This window comes from Oryx dammah, unplaced genomic scaffold (assembly GCF_014754425.2).
Source record: "Oryx dammah isolate SB20612 unplaced genomic scaffold, SCBI_Odam_1.1 HiC_scaffold_9, whole genome shotgun sequence".
Lineage (NCBI taxonomy): Eukaryota > Metazoa > Chordata > Mammalia > Artiodactyla > Bovidae > Oryx > Oryx dammah.
Genome location: NW_024070193.1, coordinates 2,239,161 through 2,256,476, shown reverse-complemented (window position 1 = coordinate 2,256,476; position 17,316 = coordinate 2,239,161). Strand labels below are relative to the sequence as shown.

At 59.2% G+C, this 17,316-nt stretch overlaps 1 protein-coding gene across 4 annotated transcripts in view; it reads right to left on the bottom strand.

Annotated features, from left to right (window-relative positions):
- FBLN2 (fibulin 2) overlaps positions 1–17,316 on the bottom strand; it is an 89,820-nt gene that overhangs the window by 46,455 nt on the left and 26,049 nt on the right. For 2 of the 4 annotated variants that reach the window (XM_040246675.1, XM_040246676.1), the window contains exon 1: positions 17,174–17,247. The exons of 1 other annotated variant lie outside the window; for it this stretch is intronic. The gene's annotated coding sequence lies outside the window, so the exon portion shown is untranslated. Of the gene's footprint in view, positions 1–17,173; positions 17,249–17,316 lie in introns of those variants that run through there. One more of the 4 variants, XM_040246673.1, reaches the window with a different exon arrangement.

The following is a 17,316-nucleotide window of genomic DNA, read 5'->3' as shown; positions in this document are numbered from 1 at the left end:
AGAAATGATGAGAGAACACGGGAGAAACGGTGAGAGAAGACGGGAGAAACAATGAGAGAAGACAGGAGAAACGGTGAGAGAACACGGGAGAAACGGTGAGAGAACACGGGAGAACATGAGAGTACACGGAAGAACATGAGAGAACACGGGAGAAACGAGAGAACTCGGGAGAAATGATGAGAGAACACGGGAGAAACGAGAGAACACGGGAGAAACGTGGCAGAACACGGGGGGACACGACTGTGGCACGAGGGCCCGGCCCGCGGGGCGGTGACAGCGCGGCTCGGCGGCCGCAGAGCAGCAGCAGCAGCCCGCATCCGCAGCCACTCGGCCAGGACGGGGGGCACGGGCCCCCCCAAGCCGGCGCCCTCCAGACGGGGCTTGTCCGCCAGCGCTGTGGCCCCTGCGTGGCGAGGCAGGTGCCAGCCCACAGGGCCTCCGGAGGTTACTGAACGCCAGGCAGCCGAGAGGACAATGGAGACGTAAACGAATGAAAGCCAGGAAATGGGACAGGAAGAGGCCGGGGCAGGGCAGAGGCTGTGTCAGCCAGGGGAGTCGGGCAAGGCTTCTCTGAGGAAGTGACCTTCGAGCGGGGGCCTGAGCCCCGTCCCCCGCGGGAGGCAAAGCACAGCAGAGCAGAGACTGCGAGTGCAAAGGGCCTGAGGCAGGACTGGGCCGGGGAGAGGGGTTCCCCCCACCCGCAGGGTCCACCCTCCACGGTGGAGCCCAGCAAGCAAGGGCCGGGTGGATACGGCCAGTGAGCCCCGGAGCCGGGAATGACCGGACAGGATGCTCGACTCAAAGTGCTTCTCTGCTGCCGCGTTGAGAGCAGGAAGCTGGGCAAATGATGGGCAGCGGGAGAGGGCGTGGCAGGGCCGGCTGACAGCCTGGGTGGCGGGTAAGGAGTCCAGAAGAGGAGGTCTGGGCCCGAGCGTCTGGAAGGATGGATGGAGCTGGGGCTTCCATGGAGAAGGGCCACGAGGGGCAGAAGAGACTGGGCCAGGCTGAGTTTGAGAAGCCCGGAGACGGTCCAGGTGAGGACGGTAAGGATGCAAGTGAGGACAGGAGCACGTGCGCAGTGGGGCCAGAAGCCAGGGAGTCCCTGGGCGAGGGCTGACCCCCACAGCCCACCTCAGGCGGGTGGAAGACGCCACAGCAAGGAGGCCCGAGATCGACATGACAGACCACAAAGATGGGGGAACAAAGGCAGCCTCTCTGGGTCAGAGACAGACGGCGCTGCAGGGACAGAGGGAGCTCCCGGTCCCCGGAGACACGCAAGCCAACGGGGAACCCGCACGCGAGAGAGGACTGCGAGGGCACGATCTCCACGCGGCTGGTTCTCGGATCCAAACGCCGTTCCGGGGGTGCCCGCTGCTGTTCTCCCAGGGCCCCTGCCGGACAGAGCCCCCCAAATGCCTGGCTTCTGCAGAGGGGCCCCCCTTCCAACCTAAAAAGAGGAATCACGGGGGGAAGGGCTGAGAGAGGGTTCTCGACCTCCTGCAGCCAGAGAGCGGGGGACACACGGAGACCCTGTGGCGGACTGCCCAGGGCCTGTGGCTGGGCCGGGGTTGGGGGACCCGGGCCCGAGGGAGGGGCTCATCGGGGACCAGGGAGACACAGAGGCTCCCCCAGGCTCTCCCGACACCCGCAGATGAGCCAAGCTGGGTAAGGCACGCACGATGACGATAAGAAGACTACGACTGTCACTGTGCCAGCAGCCTACGTGAGCCCTGGAGCAGACACTGTCAAAGGGGCACTCGTGCGTGCGGGGCGGGCGTTGGGCTCTCCTGACCCGCGGGGTCCCCCCGAGGGATCTGCAGCCTGTGGTGATGGTCGGTGACGGCCGGTGATGGGCGTCCTCTCGGGGCCTCACGCTCCATCACCAAGAGACAGAAATAAGAGGCCTTTAGACGGGAAGGAAGATGGGAGACGCCTTCGGCTGGGGGCGTCCCGCTCTGCAGGCCCAGGGCAGGCTCGGGCAGCAGCGGGGAGGTGGGGTGGCCCAGGCTGACCACAGCTCTGCCAGGGAGGGGTTCTGATGCAGCCCCGGGGCCAGGGTCTCACAAGCGGGGTGTGGGCAGGGCAGGGCCTGGGCTCGCTCAGCAAGGCTGTCTTCCAAGGGTGCCCAGGGAGACATGCCTACCGTCCCACAGCCTCGCATCCACAGGGCGCCCAGGGAACAGGGGGTGGTGACGCTGACCACACCTCCGCTGCCCTCACTGCCCGGCTGCGAGCTTCTGTCCCTGACCCCCCAAACACAGACTCATGTTCCTCCATTCAGATGACCCCCATCCCCATAAGTGGAATACAATGCACCAGTCCACAGAAGCCCCGGATTCACACTCTGGGAGCTGGCAAGGCCACCCTGGTGCCCCCCACACGGGGCACCAACTCATCACCACTACCAAGGCTCCACTACTGAGCGTGGGGTCTGGCCTCACGTGACAGACAGTGACTCAAAAGATAAGGGAACTCTTCCTTTCTCCAGTTCGCTGAGCCTTCTCATTCTGACGAGAACAGGCTTGCCAGAGCTAGCCAATAAAAATACAAGACATGCAGTTACAGAGGAATTTCAGATAAACAAGGCATCATTGCTTGGTACTAAGTCAGTCCTGTGCAATATTTGGGAGATACTTATTCCATCGTTTCTCTGAAATTCCAACGTAACTGGGCATCCTACGTCTTTACTGGGCAACCCCAGACGATGCTGGTGTGGCTTCAAAACTTTAAAAATATCTGTGGGGCATCTTTCTTTTAAACCCGAGGCAGACACAGCCAAACGCTGAGGCTCTCAAGCAGCTTGGAATGACAGAAGGGAAATAAACACTCAGGACCCTTGTAGACATACCAGTTACAAGCACACGAGTAATCGGGACCACCTGGCCTGCTGGCCGCCACCTCACAGAGCAGCGCTGGCCCCAGCATCTCCCAGAAGCCTGTCCAGACCGCTGCCCGCTGCCCCCAAGTCCAAGCAGAGGGTGAGCGCCAACCAGCCACCCCACCGTCTGTCCACAGGGTATGTTTGGAACCCACACAGTGCTTCTGAAACTAGTTGCTGTTATTAACGTTGCAGTGTTACTAATTTATATTTTTGATTTAACGTCATGACACATAAAATCAGAACATTTTTACAGTCAACCTGGATTTCCAATTTCTCTAGGAAAATCTGAAGCTGAGCCTGACGGCAGGTCCACACTCACTGTCCATCGGCATCACGAGGCTCCCCCTGGCACCCCATTTCTATCCCCTGGAACCCTCCCAGGCCTCTCCTGTCTACACACAAGCAAGAGAGTCCCAGGGGAGGTGGGGGTCCCTGCTTCTTCCTGCCTAGAGTCTCTACCGGAACCGCCTAGTGTTCCGGGCTAGGAACTGTCTCTTCTCTAAGTAGAAGCTGGGGAATCGTGCCCACTCCAAGAAGTCCACTCCAAGGAGCCTCGAAACCTAGAGAGCATATTAAAAACCAGAGATGTCACTTTGCCAACAAAGGTCTGTATAGTCAAAGCTATGGTTTTTCCAGCAGTCAGGCACAGATGTGAGAGGTGGACCACAAAGAAGGCTGAGTGCTGAAGAAATGATGCTTTCAAACTGTGGTGTTGGAGGAGACTCTTGAGAGTCCCTTGGACTGCAAGGAAATCCAACCAGTCAATCCCAAAGGAAATTAACCGTGAATATTCACTGGAAGGACTGATGCTGCAACTGAAACTCCAATACTTTGGCCACCGCATGCGGAGAGTTGACTCAGTGGAAAAGACTCTGATGCTGGGAGGGATTGGGGACAGGAGGAGAAGGGGACGACAGAGGGTGAGATGGCTGGATGGCATCACCAACTCGAGGGACATGAGTTTGAGCAAGCTCCGGGAGACGGTGAAGGACAGGGAGCAGTCCATGCGGCTGCAAAGAGTCGGACACCACTGAGCGACTAAACACCAACCAAGGAGCCCGCTCCTACCCAGGCGGCCTGGAAGGTCAACGGTGTGAGAATCTGACATCATCCGCGCAGCCACACAAGACACACAAGCACGGGAGGGAAAGCTGGAGTGGCACGCTGGCGCCCCTCAGAGGCAGAGCCCGAGATGGGGCTCTGAGCACGGGGCCCACCGGAAGAACCCTCGGGAGAAGAGAAAAGGGGGCATGATGGCAACGGTGCCGTCTCGGCCGAAGTGCTCCACGGGGAGCACCCAGGGCTCACCCCGTCAGGCACATCCGAGGGTCACCTGCTGTCGATGGCGGAGGGACCACAGCCGGAGATCACCTCCTGGGCCTGCGGGGGTGGGGGGAGCAACGCCTGTCGGCCAAGGGTGAGCGTCTGGAGAGGGTGCCGGCGTGAGCCAGGAGGAGGAGCAGCCTGGGCGCCAGCGGGGACCACAGGCTCTGCCACGCACAGATGCACACACACACACACACACGCGCGTGCGTGCGCACGAGAGCAGGTCAGGGAGCCTAAGCCGAGAGACTACCCCCAAACCTAGCTTTACTTTCTATATAATTTGGGCTGGGATCACCCCAGGCTCAGAAAGGTAAGAAAGTAATGTCCTAAAATGTCGACTCAACGGACATGAGTTTGCGCAAACCCCGCAAGATGCTGAAGGACAGGGAAGCCTGGCGTGCTGCAGTCCGTGGGGTCACAAAGAGTCAGACACAACCCAGCGACTGAACCACCACAACACGTGTCCTGAAATAGTGTTTGCACACTGATGTTCACAACAGCATTAATCACACTAGCCAAAAGGGAACAGCAACCCAGGCGTCCATCAACAGACAGATGGATCAACATTATATGGTTCTCTGCACACAACGGAATGTTACCCAACCGTATAAGGGAGGTGCTAACACTTGTGGCAACACGGATGAGCGTGGAGAACACTGCTCGGTGAAGCGAGTCAGACACACGAGCACGGACTGTGAGATCCGCCTACATGCGGTCCTTAGAGAAGGCAGCTCCACAGAGACGGACAGCAAGGTGGTGGGCGCGGTGGGCGGGCGGGGCGAGTGTCTAACGGGGAAGAGGGTTGGCTTGGGAAGATGACGGCTCTGGAGAGGATGGTGGGGACGCTCACACAACAGTGGGAATGGACTTACCAGTACTGAGCTGTCCATTCAAAAATGGCTCAGCGGGTCAGTTTTATATGTATCTTCTACAGTCAAAAGTAATAAAACGTGTGCTGTGGAGCCGAAAGTGAACAGTCAAGGAGCAGAGAGAGCAGGAGAAAAGAAGTGCTGTGCTGAAGAGCTAACAGGAAGCCAGGGCCGCCCCCGAGACCTCGCCGTTGTAGGAAGCTTCCTGGCAGCCAAGGCTAAAAGGGAAATCGGAGGATGACCCGGTGCTCCGTGTCTGATCAGAGGAAGTCATTTAATTCTCTGGGAAAAATAAACATGCTCTTGGCACAAAAAGTCAGGAGGGATGTTAGCTGTTGATCAGGTTTGTATTAACCTTTGCTTCCTCGGCACCGATGGAATGCCCAGCATTGGCCTGAGAACTTCCAGCATGTTGATTTTATTTAACCATGCTTGACAGATAAGGAAATGCAGGCCCACACGGGCCCACAGTGACACCAACGGCAAAAGGTGGTTCAGATATCGGAAGGTAGATCCGCCTGGCCAGGGACACAGCCTGGGTCCTCCACGTTGCAGACACTCATTGCCCACCTGCTGCCTGCCAGCCTCCATGACAGGTACTAGGACGCGGCCATGAACAAGACCCCCGGCGGCTAAGACCTCGTGTGGCCAACATCCTGGTGGACGGAAGAGACAAATAACATGTAAGAAGGGAACAAGGAGGTTGTGAGGGATGACCCTGGCAAGACGGGGCCGCACGGGCCTCTCCAAGACGGCGACCCTTGGGCCGAGGGTCTCCTGGCACAAGCACGGTGGCCGTGCCAGGATGTGGGAGAAGCAAGCCAGGAGGTGGTAAGAGCACGGGCGGAGGCCCTGTGGCATGAACCAGCTACACTCCCTGGGGCCGGCACGCAGGGAGACAAAGAACAAAGGGAGAGGAGGTGACAGGAACAGCAAGACGGAAAAGAGGTCGGGGTGTGAAAATCAAGGAAGAAGAGGAGGTCAGAAGAGGAGGCCAGTCAGTCACCCATGCCCAGGGCCCCAGGGGACGCGGCAAAGTGTCTTGGTGGACACTATTCCAACAGGGTGGCAGAAGGCATCACCGGGTCCCAGCACGTTAGGAAGGTGTCAGGAAGCCGGAGGAAGATTCTAGCCACAGAAAGCAGGGAGCCAGGTCAAACTCTCATTGTCAAGGAGGGAGAGCAAGCAGGGGGCAGGGCTAGACAGCCACGCCCAGTGAGGCTGGTGGGTGCTGTGGGGGCGGGGTGGGCGAAGGACCATGGAAGAAGGGGTGTCCTCCGGGGTCAGAGGTGGTGGTGGTCACAGGAGCGTGTCTTCACTGCTATGCTGACTTTCATGGACTTTGGGGTACGTTTTGGTATGCGTGTTTTTTCACGAGGGAAGAGACTTTTAAAAGAAAAGAGCCTATTATAATTGCCCAGAAAAAGGAAACAGAGCTGTTGGCAGAAGAAATGGACAGGAATGGACAGATGTGAAAAATAGTCACAAATCACCCAAAGAAAAGTGATGAGGCTTGGCTTCCATCTTTAAAGGCCGATATTCCTGCCCTTTCTCATGGAGAGACATCTCAGTGACCTATGCCGTCAACTGCAAAAAGACAGGTCTGGCCAGGGGACAGTGGGCACGGCTGAGGGCACCGGGGACTAGCCTGGGACCCCCAAGGCGGATGGGGACTAGAGGGAGTGCAGGGGACCCCGGGTCTCGGGCCAACCTGAGGTGAAAGTACTGACCGCAGCGGGTGTTGGGGCCCGTGTGCTCATACTCATGGCCCTGGAGACCCTCCACGGGCGAGCTTGTGAAAACACCGGGAAGACCATCCTTCCAGTTTAACAGCCAGACTTCTTCCCCTCCCTTCCCTCTCTTTGCTCATAAAGAGAAAGGAAAAAAAAAGTAACTAAAATGATTAAAATCTCCTTAAATCTGGAGTGAGGGCTGAGCCTTCATGTATAATCGCTAATCTCATTACCAACATAAGCAGGTGAAAAATCACAAAGACGAACACCCAAGACTCACAATCAACCCTGGAGAAAAGAAAGTGCTGCTTCTGGCACAGGGCAGAGCTGATATTTTCCTTCCCCAGGAGTCACGACTCTGGACAGACGAAGCACACTGGGCGGAGCAGTGAGCAATGGCCCTGCCCGCGGCCAAGGCTGAGCTCATCACCCTCCCCACCTGCGTCCCCATGCCCTCCACCCGGCCCCAGGCAGACAGACAGGCCTCCAGCTTGCCCGTGGTCCTACCTGCCTAGGACTTCTCGCCAGACTGCCTTCCAGTTGCTAGAAATTCTGATGGTTCTCTACCACCTCCAATCTCTTGGTTAATCTGCCCATCTCCACCACAAAAGGAAAATGTGAGCGTTCCTTGGACATGGGACAGCTTCTCATTACCCATCGTGCACTCACTCTCCTTCCAAGAAGGGCCCCTGGATTTCCTTCCGGGGTCCACACCACTCAATTGCCATGCCATCAGTGCTTCTCACTCCTTTCGCAACAATGCCTAACCCAGGGATGGACACCAGGCCAACCTGAGTCCATGAGGCCCAATTTAGGTGAGACACTGGGCAAACGGCCTCTCTTGTTCCCACCGTATTAGGTATGAACTGATTTAACAATGAGGGTCCCTGAAGCCATCGTGTTGTCAGGTGGAGACTGAGGCTGGGGTCAACTCAAAAAAAAAAAAAACAGAAAGCAAAGAAAAAGCCAAGATACAGGAAAAGAGAAAGAGTCACAGTGACAGCTGCCGAGTACCTGGATCCAGCCAGACCTGAAGCTAACCGATAAGCTGAACTCTGCAACGTCACGAACCCACCTTGCTTACACTTTCTATCACTTGCAACCGAAAGTCGTAACAGATATATGGGCTTATATAAAGAAAAAACTGATGCCTACCATTTTAGGGGTCTCAGAGACTCTCTGGGACTCATGGAACCAGGGTTGAATCCCCCTGGCCCAAGGATAAAGTGAAAACTCCTAGGGTTAGCTTTCAAAGTCCTTCACCATCCAACTCCCACCTATCTTTCCTACTCCATTTCTCTGAGTTGCCCTCCACATATGTAATTCCTGCTAAACTCTAAGGCTCTGGTTCCCAGCCGCTCATTTCGGCTCATATTGTTATTCCAAACAAGGGTGCCCTCTCTCCTGAATCTCTGCACACCCAAATCTAACCTTAAGGCCAAGACCCAAGGGCAGGTGGATGGATGAATGGGTGGGCACCAGAGGGAAGGTGGATGAGAAGGTGGACTAGCAGATGGGTACGTGAACTGGCACGTGGATGGACAATGACGAAGAGATGGACGGCTGTCTGACGGATGGCAGTCCGATCAGGGATGATTGGGGAATAAATGGCAGATGGAAGACGGATGTGAAGACCGATCGGTGGATGGAGGAGTAACCAGCCTGTGGATAAATGTCTGGTGGATGGGGGCGGGTGGGTGGAAAGATGGGTGAGGAGATGCAGGCAGCGTGGACGGGAAGGTGGGTTAACAGTGAGGGCATCAGCAGGGGGACGAAGGGCTGAAGGACAGCAGGCTGGCTGGGCAGGGAGCGGGTCAGCAGACAAGCGGATGCTCGGATGGCGGGTGGGCCAGCAGACCGTGAGCAAGTGAGGGGAGCTCTCGCTCCATCAGGGCTCCTTCCAGCCCAGAACAAGGCCTGTGGCTCCCTTGCAGGCCAGCGTCTCAGAGGAGTCCTGCACCGCAGTGAACAGTGTGCAAAGCAGGGGGCGGGTGTCAGACAGGCTCATGTTCACAGCCTAGTGGAGCCACCTCCTGCCGTCTGACCACAGACCAGAGGCTCCAACCCTGAGCTTCCTTTCCCCCGTCCATCCAGCGAGGAGAACATGCTGCCCTCGCAGGGCGCTATGGGATGAAATCGAAAGGTAGCTGCAGAGGCCAGCCCGAGACCCGATCCAGTCAGAGCTGACGATAATTCCCACTCTACTAAAAACTGTTCCAGCGCCTAGAATAAGAACGGGGCCTCCTCCTCCTGTTTTATGAGACTAGGAAAAGTCCTGATACCAAAAGCAGATGCGGGCACGACAAGAGTGAGGTGCCGGCCAGCCTCACTTATGAATCGTGCTGCCAAGCCCTAAGTAAAATATCAGAAAATTGAACCCAGCAGCACATTACAGCAGTAAGAATACATCGTGTCCAAGCAGGGTTTACCTCAGGAATGCAAGCGCCGTACAACACTGAAAAATCAAGGCAATTCCCTAAAAGACAAATTCTGTGTGATCCTTTCAATAGATGCTACTCAATAAGCTTCAACATTTTGTGATTAAAAGCCCTGAGAGAAGTCAGTTGCTCCTGGTACAGTGAGTGGGTCATCCACTTGGTCCTTACTGGAGGGGCTCCCTCCCTGCCAGACATGGAGAATGGGTTCACCCATCACCCACCCCCCCCAGGACCACACATACACAGGGTAAAAGTAGCTCAGTCGTGTCTGACTCTTTGCGACTCCATGGACTGTAGCCCACCAGGCTCCTCTGTCCAGGGGATTTTCCAGGCAATAGTACTGGAGTGGATTGCCATTTCCTTCTCCAGCGGATCTTCCTGACCCAGGGATCGAACCCGGGTCTCCTGCATTGTAGACAGACGCTTTACCATCTGAGCCACCGGGGCAGTCCTAAACTGGCCTTTACAGGGATTTAATTCCTCTCCTGCGTGTGTGTGTATGCCGTTACACATGACTCCATGTGACCGCATGGGACTGTAGCCCTCCAGGCTCCTCCATCCATAGGCAAGAATACTAGAGGGGGTTACCATGCCCTCCTCCAGGGGATCTTCCCAACCCAGGGATCGAACCCACGTCTCCTGTGTCTCCCGCACTGCAGTGGACTCTTTAGCCACTGAGCCACCTGGGAAGCCCAATGTCTCTCCCTGAAAAGGACGCAAAGGGAGAAGATCAACTCTGGGGTCCATCATTCCTTCAGAGCCTCCCAAACCAGGCACGTGCCCTTCTCCAGCCCCTGGACTCCAGAGGTCCATGCACACTGAGAAACCGTTGGAGGAGGAGAGGGGACTCCCCGAGCGGGGCTGGGACCTGGTTCTCCCCCTACCTCTGGGCTCACGCAGACCGCCTCTGGCTTCCTGTTTTCCTTCTCCTTCGGAAGCAACGTGCGTTTTCCAGGGAAGCTGAAAGACCAAGCATCCCTCCACGAGAGACGCATGTCCACAACCTGCGGGTCTGTGAGAGCAGGAGTGTTGTGGCAGAGGGGGGTGAGGCAAGTGTGTCTGTGTGTATGTGAAGTCTAAGTGAGTATGTGTGTGGGCAGGTGTGTCCCCAAGGCACGTTTAAGCATGTAGGAGTGCGTGTGCGTGAGTGTGAGCCTGTGCACGCCTGCCGCACTGGGTTTCCAGCTGCACTGGTGGGACCGGGGTGTCAGCGCCTACGGCACCCCGCGTCCTGTCCAACCTCAGCTCGGGCAGCTCTGCCCACATCCCCACGCTCTGGGCTCCCGCAGTGCCCTGGGCAGGCTGGTACTGCTACCACCTCCCCTCTGACCAGACAGGCCAGATGCCCATGGGGCCAAGGCAGGCAGATTGCCTCCTCGTGCTGGGAGCTGACATCTCGCCCACATGGGCCGGAGGCGGGGACCCAGCTCTCCTGCTCAGCCCTGATATTTCTGGTGGGTGGGAGAGTAGGGATGGGTGGCTGGATTCACTCGCCCGGCCCCAGCACAGGACGGGAACAGGATATGAGATGTGTCCTCAACGTGAATGTCACCTGCACTCATCCCAGAAGGGCCTTCAGCAAAGGAGAAAAGCTCAGCTGACGTCACCTGGCAAGTCGCTGGCTAAGCTGGAGGTGGTGGTCCCACCGTAACCACCGCCGGTGTGTGTCCACCCTTCATACGTAAGTGTGTGTCTCCTGGGTCCTCCTCTGAGCCTCACGGAGGCCAAGGAGGGACTCTGGGGTCGGGGGTGGGGGCAGGGAGACAGACAGAGACACGGAGACACAGAGGGAAAGCAGCAGCAGACAGACAGACAAGCAGACAGACAGGGATGGGCAGGAGGTGAGATGAAGCAGACGGGCAGGGGGCCGGTCCGGCAGACCTGGGCTCCTGGACCACCCTCCGAAGCATCAGCGTCCGGAAGGCGGTGCGGCCAGGGAGGCTCTGTGACCGTCTGGGGCCTCTGCCAGGCCAGCACCCCCATTTATTTGCACGGCCCCGAAATTTAGAAACTTCTCATGGCTGTCCCCAAAGGGCCCCCAAGGCCGTCAGTCAACTCTGCTGGAGCAGAGATGGGCAACAAGTGGGATCAAGCCCTGGACCCTGGAGGTCAGGGTTCAAATGTGAGCCCAGCTCCCCCCAGGCTGTGGGCGGCTCGGAGCACGTGACCCCAGAGCAGACCCGCTCCTGTATGCTCGTGAGCCCAATCACAACAGCCTCCCGGCAACACGGGCAGACTCCAGAGGAGATGGAAAGGCCACAGCAGGGCGCCAGGCAAACCAGGCATTCAGTAAAGGGCCTGCCCCAGCTCCTCTCAATCTCACAGCCCCTCAGGTCTGCCCATTGTTATGGGCCCTCTGCCAGGCACACCCTTCTGGCCTGAGCAAACTCCTAGTCATCCTAAAGACCCAGCTCAGCATGCCCTCCACCAGGAAGTCTCTCCTGGGCATTCACAGCTGCCTTTTATGCCCTCCCTGTGCCCTCTTCATGGAGTCCTGACCATCTGGAGTACGGAAGGCCGGGCTGGAGGTCGGGACTCTGCAGCCTCACCCCGCATCTCCAACTCCCCATTTTCCAGGCCCAGGCAGGCGCACCAGCGCCCTGGCCTGGCGGGGTCCTCACCCCACCGTCACCCAGCACCTCAGACCCCTCTTCTCACACTCCAGGCCATTCCTGGGCTCCAAGTGAGAGCAGAGCCAGGAGGGCTGGCCCCAGTTTGCAGACGAGGAAACAGGCCCTAGGAGGTGAGATGGCCTGAGGCCAGCAGAGTCTGCTCGAAGGCAAAAGCTGCCAAGGCCTCAGAGGGTCGTCCACTCCTGGGCACATGGGGCCTGGTGGCCCCCACCCTCTTGGCCACATAGGGCTCTTGACGCTCCCCGCCAGCTACACCCCCTGGCAGACAGGCACAGCACTTCCTCACCGACGCTGACCCAGGCGGGGGTGCCCTGGCCGCCCACACTGCAGCACACGTCCCCCCCGACCGAAAAGCCAGGCTCCCCACCCTGAGGAAGGAAATAACCTTTCCCCAAACCAGCACTTTCTTTGCAATAATCTCCATATATGAGAAGACGGGCATTTTTGCAATGCTTCCAGATTCCAACAACCCTGAGGACAATGGTGCAAAATGACGCAGGACTTGACCCCACAGGGACCCTGAGCAGGGACCAGCCCGAAAGAAAGGAATTAGTGGTTTGTGCGCCACGGCACCCCACAACCCAGGGCCAGCCGGCCCGGGGCAGGACCCCAGGTGGACATACCTGGCTCCCACCCAGCCCTGGTCCTCACATGCTGCATGACCGCAGCCAGCCTCCCACCTACGCTGAGCCTGTCCCCTGCCCTGTCACCCGCCCAGGCCTCCCACTGGCTGGCGGACCCCCGTCCCTCCGCTCAGAAACGCCCGAGGCTGCCCACCCGCCACCCTGTGAGCAGGACTTCAGGTCCTCCCTTGTCTGGTCCAGGGCTTGAGGCCAGCCTCACAGCCTGCCTCCCCTCCAACTCATCCGAGAGGAATCAGTGTTCTCCTGTTCACCCCTCAACCTTCACATTACAGAGAAAGTATCGCCCCCTCCAGGAAGCCCTCCCTGACCATGCCCAAACTCTCAGAGGCTCCATGCTCTCCCCTAGAACCGCTCTGACGGAAGCATTTCAGAACTGCCTACGGGGGTCCTTGGGGCCCTCAGGATGGCTACAGGAGGGACCCCGGGCTGGCCCACACCAGAGGCTGTCCTGAGTGCTGGGTGTGAGGAGGGGACTCAAGGTCCCTCATACGGAAGGAACCCCGAGTCCAGCCAGCCTCTCCCGGCTACTCCCACACAATCCTCACCCTGGGTTCCCAACCTTCCCAGAGGCAGGCTGCAACCACACTCCCAGAAGCCAGGGATCCCTGAAAATCCCAGTCAGATCGGCCCACTCTCATCTGATTTCTCATCACACCCAGGGTAAGACTGAAAGTCCCCCTGAATCCCCAGATCTGACCACCCCCATGCTCACGGGGGTCCTTCCTCCAGCTGCTCCGGGTCATTTGCCCCTGCTGTGCTCCCTCCCCCAAAACCCACTGGCCTCCGCTGACGTCCCACCTACAGCAGCCCCACACCCCCAACCCAGGTTCTGGGCCAGCTTCCTCTGCTTTGCAGCCCAGGTGTCCCCGGCCGCCTCGGGACCTCACAGTGAGCATCCGTCTGTCTCCCCGAGACAGGGAGCTCTCTAGGGGGCAGAGGAGCTGGTCCTGGCATTGCTTTCCCAAGGACAGCAACCAGCACCCACTGGGTATCACTTCCTTCCTCTTTCCAACAACCCTAAGAGATGGGTTATGACACCATTTGACAGACGGGGTCCTGTCCCGAAGAAAGCATGGCCTGAGACCAGCAGAGGTGGGATCTGAGCCTTGTGGGTCGCCGAGGTGGGGACTTCCTTGCGCCCAGCAGGCCCCCGTGGTCTGGACCTGTTGCTGAGCTCCAGCCCGTTGGCAGGCGGACTGCGGAAACAGGCTGGGAAAGGGGCGCCAAGTGCCATGGTGCCCACCCCAGGAAGAGCCAGCAGTCAAACCTGGAGAAGGAAACTCCCACAGGAAAAAGGGCGGCATTTTTTCTTTTGTCCAATTGCCAAACTTTGCAAAACGTGACTTTGCTCGCATCTAATTTTCATCACAGTGAAAACCTTTATATACCGTGCCAGGAAGAAGTCAGTCTGTTCGGTAAAGCACGGAACTTAGAAACCGTCCTTAAACACTGCACTTAAAACTCACAAACGAACACTCACCCACCAACTGTTCAGCTGTGTCTGACTCTAATGTAATGCTTAAACAGCGAATACAGTGGTGTGGTTCAAAATCCAAAAATACAAGGCTGGCAGTGGGCGTGTCACCTGATCTTACACCCTGGCCCTCACCTGTACACGCCCTCCAGGCAAAGCACAGGCGACCACGGCAACTCACCCCAGGGCTTCCTCCCCGCGTTTGCCTACGAGCATATGAGCAAATGCGGATGTACAGCTCTTACTTGGCACAAGACACACTGTATGTCACACGCTGTTCACCACCTTCTCTTCTCTCAGCGGACCTTGAAGATCAGAGCCTCCTTTTCACGGCTGCATAGTATTCCGTCAGAAGGTTGCACCAACACCTACTTCACTAGCATGTATCACCCTGGATCTCAAAGGTCTGTCGACAGCCCTGCCTCCTCACCTCCCCTGTAGCTTCTCAAGGGGGAGCCTGCCCTCGGGCCCAGGCCCGGAGAGGGCCTCCCCACTCCTGCCAGCACGCTCTTGGTGGGTGCGCACAGCCTCCAGATTGCGCCGCCAGGAAGGCTGTCTTAAAATGGCAATCAGAGCTCGTGGCTCCCTGGATAAACACTTCTCTGCAGCTTTCCAACTCCCTGACCTGCCCCTCCTCCCCTCCCCTACCAGCTCCAGCCTCCTCCCTTTCAGTCCCTCGTCCCTCGAACACGCCAAGGCTCATGCACACCATGTCAGGGCCCCACTAAAGGCCGTTTGCACCAGCTGCGCCCTCAGCCTGCATGCTCCCATCTCAGCTCAGAGATCCCCTCCTCCGAGGACCCTGTCCTCCCACCTGGGTTGGCTGCCCTGTCAGCTTCAGCGCCTTTATAGCAACTACACCTGTCTGAAGTCAACCTAATTCAATTCTCTGTTGCCTCAGTCACCCTACCTGGCAGGCTGGAACTACATCCCAGGACCAGGCCTTCAGTTCGGGGGGGGGCAGGTGGTGAGTGGTGGGACATCAGGATTTAAGAAGCCAGAAAGGGGAAACACCCAGACACTTCCTGGGCAGCAGGCCCCAGGCTCCCCTCCCCAACACCCCATTTCAGGACCGTGAGCCCTTTACAGAAGAGAAGACACAGGGTCAGGGAAGGGCGGAACAGGCTGTTGGCACCCTCCTCTGTAGCAGGAACGAAAGCCTCGGGAGGTGCGGGGACGAGGCTGGGGGCCGAGTCCACCCCCCACGTCCTGCGTGCTGCCTACAGGCCCAGTCCTCAGCCAGCCAGCAAACTTCCAGGTAGCCACCCACCACAGGCACAGTCGGCTGGCACGAGTTCAGCCGCATCCATGCGGCAGAAAGAGAGCAGAGAGTCACAGCAACCAGGCCTTAACACAGCCACCGCCCCGCCCCACGCCACCCAGCGAGAGGCCGCCAAGAAGTGGGAGCTGGGAGCCTGTCCCTCGGCCTGAGCCCCGCCCTGCAGAGAGCACCCTCCTCCTCCAAGGCCAGCCAGGGGTGGGGAAGGGAAGTGCTCCCTGCTCCCCTCCACAGCAGACACAGAATTCTGATGCCCAACAGGACACACTGAGGTCCTCCGGAGGCCCTGCAGCCTTGGGGAACTCGGGGTCTTCGGCCTGGCGGTCCTGGAGTCACAGTGACTGCAAGGCCACAGCGGGAAGAGTGCCCACCAGCCCAGGCCCACTTGGGGTGGGCACTGCTGCTGCAAGAACACCCCAGTTTCTACAGCAGGTCTGGGGGGAGCTACAAACGGAAAGCGGCCGGCTGGGGACTACGGCCAAGTGGGCCCCGGCCCCGACCCCAGGGGCGGCAGGCAAGCCAAACTACCCAAGGGCACCAACCCCCGGCGACATGGGTCCCAAGCCGCCGGAACCCTGCGATTTCTCACAAGACAGAAATCCGGACTTTTCTGTGAAGCTCACCGATCTGCAAATGCTGACAGCTAATTAAATTTTTTAAAATAATACTAACGTGCTGAGAGCCAAACCAAACAGGCAGGGCCAGGCTCGGTGGGGGCTGGCAACTCCACGCCTCCCGAGCAAGAGCCTCTGACTCCATCCACACCCTGCCCACTGCCCTTCCCAAGGCTCTGGACCGGGTGGAGGCGGGGGGAGGGGGGGAGCAATAGATGGAGCAGTAGTTCCCAGGCCCTCCCTTCCTCCTGGGGGGGCGGGGGGGGGGACGGGGATCTTCAGCCCTGTTTGCACGTGGGGACGCTCAGAGTCCCAATCACTCAGCCACAGGCTTGAGCCAGGCCCAGACACCAGCTGACTCCAGGAGGGCCCTGCAGCTGCACCTTCATGCGAGGGGCTCGGGGTGACAGTCAGCACCCAAATGTTCTTTCCGTTTTTCCATTTCTGGCCGGTCACGGTGACACCTGCTGGCTCAGGCCAGCTTTGGGCCAGCCCAAGTAGTGGGCACACACTGCGGGGGGAATGAGACCCTGTGACAGCAAAGTGCGAGAGGGCACCCCTGCCTGGAGAGGGGGCAGGAGGAGAGGATACAGGGAGGAGACGGGCCAGGAGGAGAGGAGACAGGGAGGTGGTGTGTGGGGGTGGGGGTGGAGAGGAGGGGTAGGTTGGCAGGGCCAGTCACCCCAGCCTGTCCTCCCGGGAGCCACCCAGGCTCCCCCACAAGGAACAAAGCCTCTGGGGGCTTGCCTGGGCCCCCACCGGGGTCAGGAGGGCATGAAGCGGGGTGCCCACGAGGGTGGAGGGGGCCGGGGTCCCCCAACGAGGAAGCTATTGGCCTGTGCAGGCATTCATGGTGTGTGGGTGGGAGGGGGGTCTGCTCACCCGCGCAGGTATGCGTGTGACACACGGGAGCGGCGTGTGGGACAGACACACAGCGGCGAGGCACACGCGCTTCACAGGCAGCGGGGTGGAGGCTGGCGTGCGTGTCCGGGGCCGCCCGTGTGCAAGGCACGTGTGGGTGAAGCTGTGCGCGCACAAGAGACGTGAGAGAGCCGAGTGTGAGGGGCCGGGTGTGCGCAGGGGGTCCGGGGTGGGCGTGCGCCGGAGCAGGAGAACTTGGGCCGCCCGCGGTGGGGGGACGCGCGGGGGAGGAGAGCGGTGCCAACCGACCAGGGCCCGGTTCCCTCCGGGGAAGGGGGCCGGGGGCGGGACTCAGCGGGGGAGCGCGGCAGAGGAGGAGCCGGGGGCCCCGGGGCGCGGGCCGGGGTCCGCGTGCACTCACCGCGCTGCGCTCCGCTCGCCCGGCCGCCGGCGCGTCCACCCGTCCGTCCGTTCAGCCGTCGGCGCGTCGAGAGCTCGGGGAGCCCGGCGGCGGCGCGGGGCGGGCCGGGGGCGGGCCGGGGGGCGGGCCGAGCGGGCGCCGGG